Raw genomic sequence first — 11,914 nt, forward strand, 5'->3', positions numbered from 1 at the left:
GAATCCAATCTTGAGTGAGTTATGTGCCATGTGTGTGAGGTTTGTGTATTCTGTACATTGCATTTGATGTCTAGAACTTGCCCCGTGTGTTTCTAAAGCGAAATAGTAGTTTTGTTCAGTCTTGGAAGTGATTTAGGCGTTTCTTTATTGAGCCAGTTATATTCTATTACCCACCTAATTGTTATGTATTAGTTAACCCCTTTGAGCCTGTAATCCTGTTTTCTTTGGCAACCACATTATAAGCCTTACCCAATTGTTTGAATTAACAATCTATTTGAACCTTGTACCTCTCGTGAGCACTTGAAATTGTTATGAACTTTGTAAAAGATGAAGTGTGGGGTGGTTGGTTTGGCTTTTGAGTGAAACTATTGAAATAAGGAGGAAGGTGCATTGTTTTGAAAAAGTAAGCGCCACTTAAATTGAAAAAGAAAGAAAAAAATGGTGTATTATTGTGAAAACTATTCATTGATAGTGGAGACTCTTGATGTAAGTGTGCTTAAAGAAGTTGGGAGTTAATGTATATTGATGTGAAGGTGGATTTATGGTTTGACATAAGTGTAGGGTTTTGAATGTTAAAGTGTATGTATTAAAATGCTCAAGGAGGTGTGGTCACTCTTATATCTAAATGTATCCTACCCGTCCCGCAGCCTACATTACAACCAGTTAAAAGTCCTACTTGATCCTTGACTGAATGAGCTCAATCAGTAGAGTAGTACATTATGGGCAAGCTTATGGTTCATCTTTTGTGGCATATGAATGTTATTTTTGAGAGTGAGTGAATTCCTTCTATCTTGAGTTCCTGATTGTTCTTAATTTTTATTGTGTGTGGAACCATTCTCTATTACTGTGTGAGGGCACATGATTCATGAAGGAAAGGTAATTCTTGATCTCTATGTTAGAGTAAGTGAGTAAGTTGTGAATAATGCGTGGTGTTTGTGAGTCAAATCTTGAGGTGAAAATATTACACTATTGTGCTTAGACTATTTTAAATATTCTTGGTGTGATGAGTTTGGAGAGTTTCTTAGTAAGGTTGTGTCTATATAAAGTGTGGTATGATTGCTCGACGATGAGCAATGGTTTAAGTTTGGGGTGTTGATGGTAGGCTATAATCTCATGTTTTAGTCGATTATTACATACCAATTTACTGCACTTTAGTTGAGTTTGAGCTTTAATCGCTAGTATTTTGCACTAATTGTGTGTTTTATGACTTGTATGAGTGATTCCAAGCAATGTAGATGTTATGGAATAAATTCAAGTGATTTGGAGCTTTGAAGTCTGAGTAAAAGCCCAAGGAATTAAGCCGGGATCATGTTCGGGGATCAACGGTTGATAGTTTAGAACGAACGAAAAATCGAGCAAGCATATTGCGCAGTGTCTAATAAAATGCACATATCTTTTTTCTCGGAACTCCGTTTGGGCCCCACAGTATATTGTTGGAAAGCTAATTGAAAGGGATACAACCTTCAAGTTTTATGTGTTTTCAAATTCCCAACATAACAGGATGAAAAGTGTGTGGCACGTGTGCAGTCGCGCACTAACCGCGCATATGGGGCAGTACAGTGTGAAAAGTGCGCGGGCACACTTCCAGATGCGCGGCCGCGCACGTCCAACTCTGAAAAAGTGTCCTATTTCGCGTAGGATAAGGTATATTTGTTTGGGCCCGACCCTACTTGGTATATGTACATGGAAAATGGTATTTTGAGGACTTCTGACATAATTTAGACCTAAGGAAGCTAAGGAGAAGAGGGAGAAGAAAGAGCACAGGGATTTCACCATTCATCCCCACTCAAGATAAGGGTTTGGATGTTTTATGTTTTCCTTTGGCTTAAACTTAATTGTGATGAATTTCTCCATATCCAAGGAGTAATTCTTCCTTAGGGGTTGATGGATTTGGTATTTTGAGAATTATTTGTGGACATTAGCTCTAGTTTTATGCATTGAATCGTTTTGGGTGTTTTTATTGTTGCGTATATATTCACTTGTTTATGTAATCGAAAGAGGCATAATTTGTGATGTTCTGCATTATCTTATTGGTTGAATTCATTTATTCTTGTTAGTAATGGAAAAAGGCTAGTTGAATTAATGTTTAGACCTAGTTAGGAGGATAATCGAAAGGGGATCTCCTACGAATTCTTGCATATATTCACCAAGCTTAACTTAGTTTATATCGTAAGGTTGAGACTTAATCAAGAGAGGACTTTCTACTGAATGTTTGAACATAATAGAGTGAATTCGAGAGACTCACTTGAACCATAGAAGTGAAGTAACTAGAGTTAATTCCCAAACAAATATCTTGCACCTATCCAATCAACCACTATTTTCTCCCATTGATATTTACTTTTCTTACTCTTGTTGCGATTGTCATTAGCCAATAGTTTAGACTTTTAGTTAAATTTAGTTTTAATTCACACAACTCCAAATTTTTGATCATCTTGAATAGCAATAAGATTAGAAGCTACGAAAATACTGTTTAAATCAAATCCCTGTGGATACGATATTTTCTATACTATATTCGACTAGCAAGCCTAAGTTTATACACCGGCTTTGCACTCGTCGAATTTTGGCGTCATTGCCGAGGATTGGAAATCAATAGTGTTTGAAATAGTTTGTAGTGCTAATTCAGGAATTAGGTTATAGTTTTTTTTTTCTTTTCTTTTTCCTTTTCTATTTTATTTTCTTTATTAGATAACTTCTTTTCAAGAATTGTTTTGTTGTTCCTTCATTTTTGTTGATTTCATTTCCTGCAACCTCGACACTTCGGTCTCCGCCTGCACAAGTAGTATAGAATCGCAATAATTTCATTACTGCAATAGATCTACTGCTATGAAAGCAGCAGAACCAACCAAGGGAGCATTCTAGTTCTGCTAGAAATTAACAACATAAAATAAATTAATTGGAGATCATTTGGTTTATTTATTTCATACATGTTGAAGACTGTCCACAGACAGAACGTTAGGCTCATTTATTTCATTTTCTGAAGCTGCTATGTGCCTTATAAAATCATGAAATTGTTGTTGCTCCTCTAGCGGTGTATCCATCAAGTTCCACAGCTCTACAAGGGTAGTTGCAATATCTTGAAGCTAAGCAACAAGTAGATCAGCATTAGTAGCAGAGAGCAATATGCAACTTGGTTTGGAACAATTAGAAATTGTAGATAATGAACTCTAAATGCTATGAAGATGGAGTGCAACCAGCCTAAGAAAATGGTTGAAGAGTTAGCAACTGAATATTATCAACGGTCTGCTATGTGTTTTAAATTCGGTGGAAATCATCTATGGGTTGACTGTCAAGTAGGTATGTATTCTTCCTATGGTTCGTATTTTGAACAATCTCACTCGTTTTCTAGTCCGTACAGCTATGAGGATTCATATGGGCACAATCTTGACTCTGGTTGGGATGAATACCCTTATTATAACTTGAATGGAAGTGAAGTGCGACAACCACCTCAAGGGGAGAATGATAGTTTGGAAGAGCTTGTGTATAAGTTCATAAATAAGCCGGTAGAGAGATTTACACAAGATGATGAAGCCACTAACAACCTAACAACGCAAGTGAGTCAATTGGTAAGTACTCTATTAGAAAGCTCATTGCGTTGTGATGGTGAATATATGGAGAAGATACCCTGTGAGAATGAGCCTAACCAAGAGGATGAGCATCCACAGAGAGAGCTTCCCACTGTTCAAGATGACTCTGATTAAATCGAGATGATCAAAAATAAGGTTGTGGTTGAGTGTGAAGCAACGAAAGAAGAGTTCAAACCCCCATCCACCTTTCCACATTTGCAACATGTAGTAGAAGAGAATGAAAAACAAATGGTCTTGGACATACCAGAGGAATATTCACTTGACCTTTCATCCTTGTTTTCTTATTCTAACCTTGATCATGTGAATTTTATTTTCAAGGATCTACAGGAATATGTATTGATTAATCCTATGAAAGAATGCAGGAACAAGTTGAGGATGATCATGAACGAACAATTCACTGCTCAAGATGAGGACTAGAAAGAAAGAAAAGAGTGGGTCTTGCAGGTATCCTTAGAAGAATTGGGCCTAATGAGCTCCATAATGAATCCCAAGGAGCGAAAATGAGGAATGAATTCAGAATTAGGGGTGGAGTTCATAAGTTCTCGGAAAAGAAGAAAATTCAGGGAAGTATTCTTTACCTTATGCTTTTTAACTATGTGTCATGGAGACATGCCACAACTTAAAGTGTCGGGTGGGGGATATATTGTATGTATGTGTGTATATTAGTTTTAGTTTTCTTTCGTTAGTTTGAGTAGTAGAGATAGAGAAAAAAATTTGAAAAAAAACATAAAATTTTAAAATCCACGACTTTTCCCGATGATGGATATCATTCGATAGGTTCCTTGAGGGATTAAAGTCGAAAGCAAAATGCAGAAAGAGTTTCTTTTGTATTTAGTATAATAATTCCCCCTTTGTTTTCTTTGTGCCGCGGTTCTTTTCCAAGGATTTTGTTTGAACCGGGTGTAGTTTGATTTTTGTTTTTAGAAGTAGGAAAACCTTGTGCTATGATTTGAATTAAAAGCAATGCCTCTTAAGTTTGTTATGCCTTGAGAATAGTGAGTTCTTTAGTTGTGACGCTTATGCTCAGTTTTTTACTCTTGTATAAGTACCTTAAATTGTATGATCTTAACTTTGCTTAACTGCTTTGACTAGAGTGTCTTGATGAATCCAATCTTGAGTGAGTTATGTGCCATGTGTGTGAGGTTTGTGTATTCTGTGCATTGTATTTGATGTCTAGAACTTGCCCCGTGTGTTTCTAAAGCGAATAGTAGTTTTGTTCAGTTTTGGAAGTGATTTAGGCTTTTCTTTGTTGAGCCAGTTATATTCTATTAACCACCTAATTGTTATGTATTAGTTAACCCCTTTGAGCCTGTAATCCTATTTTCTTTGGCAACCACATTATAAGCCTTACCCAATTGTTTAAATTAACAATCTATTTGAACCTTGTACCTCTCGTGAGCACTTGAAATTTTTATGAACTTTGTAAAAGATGAAGTGTGGGGTGGTTGGTTTGGCTTTTGAGTGAAACTATTGAAATAAGGAGGAAGGTGCATTGTTTTGAAAAAGTAAGCGCCACTTAAATTGAAAAAGAAAGAAAAAAATGTTGTATTGTTGTGAAAACTATTCTTTGATAGTGGTGACTCTTGATGTAAGTATGCTTAAAGAAGTTGGGAGTTAATGTATATTGATGTGAAGGTGGAGTTATAATTTGACATAAGTGTAGGGTTTTGAATGTTAAAGTGTATGTATTAAAATGCTCGAGGAAGTGTGGTCACTCTTATATCTAAATGTATCCTACCCGTCCCGCAGCCTACATTACAACCAATTAAAAGTCCTACTTGATCCTTGACTGAATGAGCTCAATCAGTAGAGTAGTACATTACGGGCAAGCCTATGGTTCATCTTTTGTGGCATATGAATGTTATTTTTGAGAGTGAGTGAATTCCTTCTATCTTGAGTTCCTGATTGTTCTTATTTTTTATTGTTTGTGGAACCATTCTCTATTCCTGTGTGAGGGCACATGATTCATGAAGGAAAGATAATTCTTGATCTCTATGTTAGAGTAAGTGAGTATGTTGTGAATAATGCGTGGTGCTTGTGAGTCAAATCTTGAGGTGAAAATGTTACACTATTGTGCTTAGACTATTTTAAATATTCTTGGTGTGATGAGTTTGGAGAGTTTCTTAGTAAGGTTGTGTCTATATAAAGTGTGGTATGATTGCTCGATGATGAGCAATGGTTTAAGTTTGGGGTGTTGATGGTAGGCTATAATCTCATATTTTAGTCGATTATTACATACCAATTTACTGCACTTTAGTTGAGTTTGAGCTTTAATCGCTAGTATTTTGCACTAATTGTGTATTTTATGACTTGTATGAGTGATTCCGAGCAATGTAGATGTTATGGAATGAATTCAAGTGATTTGGAGCTTTGAAATCTGAGTAAAAGCCCAAGGAATTAAGCCGGGATCATGTTCGGGGATCAACGGTTGATAGTTTAGAACGAACGAAAAATCGAGCAGGCATACTGCGCAGTGTCTAATAAAATGCACATATCTTTTTGCTCGGAACTCTGTTTGGGCACCACAGTATATTGTTGGAAAGCTAATTGAAAGGGATACAACCTTCAAGTTTTATGTGTTTTCAAATTCCCAACATAACAGGATGAAAAGTGTGTGGCACGTGTGCGGTCGCGCACTAACCGCACATATGGGGTAGTACAGTGTGAAAAGTGCGTGGGCACACTTCCAGATGCACGGGCACAAAAAGCGTTTCTTTTGTATTTAGTATAATAATTTCTCCTTGGTTTTCTTTGTGTCGCGGTTCTTTTCCAAGGGTTTTTTTTGAACCGGGTGTGGTTAGATTTTTGTTTTTTGAAGTAGGAAAACCTTGTGCTATGATTTGAATTAAAAGCAATGCCTCTTGAGTTTGTTATGCCTTGAGAATAGTGAGTTCTTTAGTTGTGACGCTTAGGCTCAGTTTTTTACTCTTGTATAAGTACCTTAAATTGTATGATCTTAACTTTGCTTAACTGCTTTGACTAGAGTGTCTTGATGAATCCAATCTTGAGTGAGTTATGTGCCATGTGTGTGAGGTTTGTATATTCTGTGCATTGCATTTGATGTCTAGAACTTGTCCCGTGTATTTGCAAAGTGAAATAGTAGTTTTGTTCAGTCTTGGAAGTAATTTAGGTGTTTCTTTATGGAGCCATTTATATTATATTACCCACCTAATTGTTATGTATCGTAGTTAACCCCTCTGAGCCTATAATCCTGTTTTCTTTGGCAACTACATTACAAGCCTTACCCAATTGTTTGAATTGACAATCTATTTGAACCTTGTACCTCTCGTGACCACTTGAAATTGTTATGAACTTTGTAAAAGATGAAGTGTGGGGTGGTTGGTTTGGCTTTTGAGTGGAACTATTGAAATAAGGAGGAAGGTGCATTGTTTTGAAAAAGTAAGCGCCACTTGAATTGAAAAAGAAAGAAAAAAACATTGTAATGTTGTGAAAATATTCTTTGATAGTGGTGACTTTTGATGTAAGTGTGCTTAAAGAAGTTGGGAGTTAATGTATATTGATATGAATGTGAAGTTATGGTTGGACATAAGTGTTGGGATTTGAATGTTAACGTGTATTTATTAAAGCGCTCAGGGAGGTGTAGTCACTCTTATATCTAAATGTATTCTACCCGTCCCGCAGCCTACATTACAACCAGTTAAAAGTCCTACTTGATCTTTGACTGAATGAGCTCAATTAGTAGAGTAGTACACTACGAACAAGCCTATGATTCATCTTTTGTGGCATATGAATGTTATTTTTGAGAGTGAGTGAATTCTTTCTATCTTGAGTTCCTGATTGTTCTTAATTTTATTGTGTGTGGAACCACTCTCTATTGGTGTGTGAGGGCACATGATTCATGAAGGAAAGGTAAATCTTGATCTCTATGTTTGAGTAAGTGAGTAAGTTTTGAATAATGCGTGGTGCTTGTGAGTCAAATCTTGAGGTGAAGATGTTACACTATTGTGCTTAGTCTATTTTAAATATTCTTAGTGTGATGAGTTAGGAGAGTTGCTTAGTAAGGTTGTGTCTATATAAAGTGTGGTTTGATTGCTCGAAGATGAGAAATGGTTTGAGTTTGGGGTATTGATGGTAGGCTATAATCACATGTTTTAGGATAAGGCCCGACCCTACTTGGTATATATACATAGAAAAATGGTATTTTGAGGACTTTTTATATAATTTAGACCTAAGGAAGCTAAGGAGAAGAGGGAGAATCAAGAGCACAAGGATTTCACCATTCATCCCCACTCAAGACAAGGGTTTGGATGTTTTATGTTTTTCTTTGACTTAAACTTAATTGTGATTAATTTCTCCATATTCATGGAGTAATTCTTCCTTAGGGATTGATGGATTTGGTATTTTGAGAATTGTTTGTGGATATTAACTCTAGTTTTATATTTTGAATCGTTTTGGATATTTTTATTGTTGCATATATATTCACTTGTTTATGTAATCTAAAGAGGCATAATTTGTGATGTTCTGCATTATCTTATTGGTTGATTTCATTGATTCTTGTTAGTAATCGAATGAGGCTAGTTGAATTAATGTTTAGACCTAGTTAGGAGGATAATCGAAAGAGGTTCTCCTAAGGATCAATCCACTAAGAATTCTTGCATATATTCACCAAGCTTAACTTAGTTCATATCGTAAGGTTGATACTTAATCGAGAGAGGACTTTCTACTGAATGTTTGAACATAATAGAGTGAATTCGAGAGACTCACTTGAACCATAGAAGTGAAGTAACTAGAGTTAATTCCCAAACAAGTATCTTGCACCTATCCAATCAACCCCTATTTTCTCTCATTGATATCTTCTTTTCTTACTCTTGTTGCGATTGTCATTAGCCAATAGTTTAGACTTTTAGTTATATTTAGTTTTAATTCACACAACTCCAAATTATTGATCATCTTGAATAGCAATAAGACTAAAAGCTATGAAAATACTGTTTAAATCCAATCCTTATGGATACGATATTTTCTATACTATATTCTACTAGCGAGCCTAAGTTTATACGTCGGTTTTGCGCTCGTCAGATTTTCCTTGTTCTTCTATGAATAGAGACATTTATGAAAGTTTTGTATTTGCTCATTTCGTTTGTATCGAATGGATCATGCCAAAAGAAAATAAGGGATAGCCTTAACATGCCTTGAGTATGTGCTGAGCAACTTGAAGTAAATCCTCTTCTTTTTAACAGCCATGACCAATTCTTGCACTACGCGATCGATCAAGGATGGTTTCTTTTTTTAGAGCGCTTCTCCCCTTAATATCGAAATAGCTACACGCACTTTAGCCCACCTTATGACGGCATGTGGCTTCACGTAAATCCCTTACAAGCAACACGCACATAAGTCCTACCTTATGCCGCCGCATGCATATTAACCCCTATCCTTATACCGCCGCATGCACGTCAATTTTACATCACAATAACAACTCGCGCCACAAGTGCCCATATGTCACAACTTGCCAATAATCAACAATATCAATGTTTCCACAATAGTAGCCCATGACTCAACCACCACATGCACAAGAATATCAACAAAAGCAATGAATGTAAATTTCTTAACAAGAAGGATATCTCAACAAATAACAACTTCGCCTCAACGTGATAACGGCTTTTACAACTTCAATACCAATAACTAAACAATCAGAAAGATAATGTGTAACCATGATATTAAATATGAATAACCCACAATGGAAGAGATAACGTGTAATAATGACTTCAATTAATGGTAATCAACAATGAAAAAGATAACATGTACAATTATTCAAATAATGATAATCAACAATGAAAGAGATAACATGTACAATGACTTCAAATGATGATAATCAACAATGAATGAGATAGTATGTGACAATAAAAGGGGCAACAAATTCAATTAAAGCATAAGAGTAATTTATCAAGTAGGACGTAGAACAAGTGTTAAACAAGTCATTTAAGGCATGTAAGGATAGACTAACACGAGTAAGAATGGATTGACTATGAGAATTTAGAACATGATATGATATTTCAATTAAAGCATGGAAAGAGTCTAAGTAGCCTAAACCAGTCAAATAACATGTACAACCCGTGTACCCACTCTTAATCTTGCGTACACGACTTTCACATAGCACAAATGAATCAATCAATCCCAATCCTAAGGAGTAGTTTCCCCAAACAAAGTTAGGCAAAATACTTACTTCAACTAGGCCAATGCAACTCTCGCAAATAGCATTTTTCCTAAAATTCGCCTCCACACGGCTCAATTCCAACAAAGTTTGACTTAATATCATCAAACAATGCAAGGGAAATCTGGGTCCAAGTGTAGATTCCGACTACCATAACCCCACGAGTCCGTATATATGATTAGTTTCAAAATCGTCCAAATCGGCTCTCAAATATCAAAATCTCATTTTTCAAAAACATGACAAGGTTTCACAAATTTTCACTTTGATTCACATGATTTTGATGTTAAAATCTAAGATATATTGATTAAATATAGTTGAAAAAGATTAGAATCACTTACTGTGATGCCCCGACCTCGGGGAGCGCGACCGGTGCTCAATCGAGATAACCCGGCCGAGCAAGCCTGTTAGATTTCCTTCTACCCAAACTCATCCATGAATAAAGAGGAGATGTACTCCATTTATCAACCACTGAAAAGATTTCATTAACAACTCCCACTTCATTTCCATTAGTAGCTTCATTCATAATTTTCAAAATATTACAAGTTTATAGATATAATGAAAAAAAAAATATGTTTGCCAAATACCAACATTTATAGTTTAATTCCCCACATCAAACACCACCCACAACCTGTCTACGGAGCCTCTAAGTATAACAAAAGAGTAGTATGGAAGTGTCGGCAACAAGGTCCCGGTTATACCTCAAAACACAAAGTGCAACATCAAATAATATCGGGCCCGGAATAGAGTAGGGCTCACCAAAACCTGCTGAATAGGGAATAACTGCTAACGAGGACCAAAGTGGCCCACCGATGAACCACCTGCATCCATTGAAGATGCAGTGCCCCCGGCAAAAGGGACGTTAGTACATATGGAATAGTACTAGTATGTAAAGCTAACTGTCCTCTTTCAAAATAGAATGCCTAGATAAGAAAGGGAAAACCATAGAAACAACAAGTCACGATCAACAATATCCAAATGTCCAGTTAAAACATAACAATTTTTAAAATACGAAATTAATATTTATTATTGGTTGGGAGATCATTAGCACCGATATACCACCGTATTTGTAGCACAGAGTCCGATCACGCCCGATTGGCTAGGACATCTCCCCACGAACAAAGTGGTTCGACATATGATGCGAAAGAAAATTGTTACCAAGAGTAGTACCACCATGTGCGCAACATGGCATCCGATCTCCACCCGATCATCTAGGCAGCCTTTCCACATATACCATATGGGTTGACTTTTCCAATCCACAATTATTACCAGTTTCATCCCAATTAAGGGGAATAATATCAAACCATCAATCTCATCCCAAATAAGGGGAATAATCACAATCCATTCCTATACCGACACGTATAGTTTTAGGTGTGGGTTGTTACAACCCACCCTTCCTCGGTTTGCTAATAATACTTTCCAAAAATATTATTTTTGTTTTTGTACACAAAGGTAACATAGATACAAATGTATTTACCTCATCATCTTTCACATTGTTTGAATCTCCACTAGTATTTTTAACCAATAACAACAACAATATTCCCTTGGCTCTTTTGGCCATTCACAAGATTCTTTATTCAAGGCACGGTGGCTGTATTTGATATTTCACACTTTCATTTCTTCCCTCTCATGTATCATCATCGTAAATATCAGCATATATAATATTCCGAAAATCACAACTTTAAGTTCATTAGAAATGAACAATTTAAGCACAATAGATTTCTTTCCGACAAATGAAGTAAAATAATTGGCAATTGATGCGCAAGTTAAAATTATCAACAAGTAACACACCATTTATTCTTGAAATACTTTTCCCCAAAAAGGGCAATACATAATTTCAACTCATGAGTATGTAAGAACGCAAAACACATTGAAAATACTCACCAAGCATAGAATTAGTTAAAACAGCCATATATGGGCATGGCTTGAGTGCATTAGCTTTTAGGCAATTCTTTGACAAGAGGGGTTGCTCTAGTGGTAAGTATCCTTCACTTCCAACCAAAAGATTATGAGTTCGAGTCACCCCAAGAGCAATGTGGGGAATTCTTGGAGGGAGGGAGCCGAAGGTCTATCGAAAACAGCCTCTCTACCTGATGGTAGGGGTAAGGTCTGTGTACACACTACCCTCCCCAGACCCCACTAGTGGGATTATACTGGGTTGTTG

This window comes from Nicotiana tomentosiformis, chromosome 12 (assembly GCF_000390325.3).
Source record: "Nicotiana tomentosiformis chromosome 12, ASM39032v3, whole genome shotgun sequence".
In the NCBI taxonomy this organism is placed as follows: domain Eukaryota; kingdom Viridiplantae; phylum Streptophyta; class Magnoliopsida; order Solanales; family Solanaceae; genus Nicotiana; species Nicotiana tomentosiformis.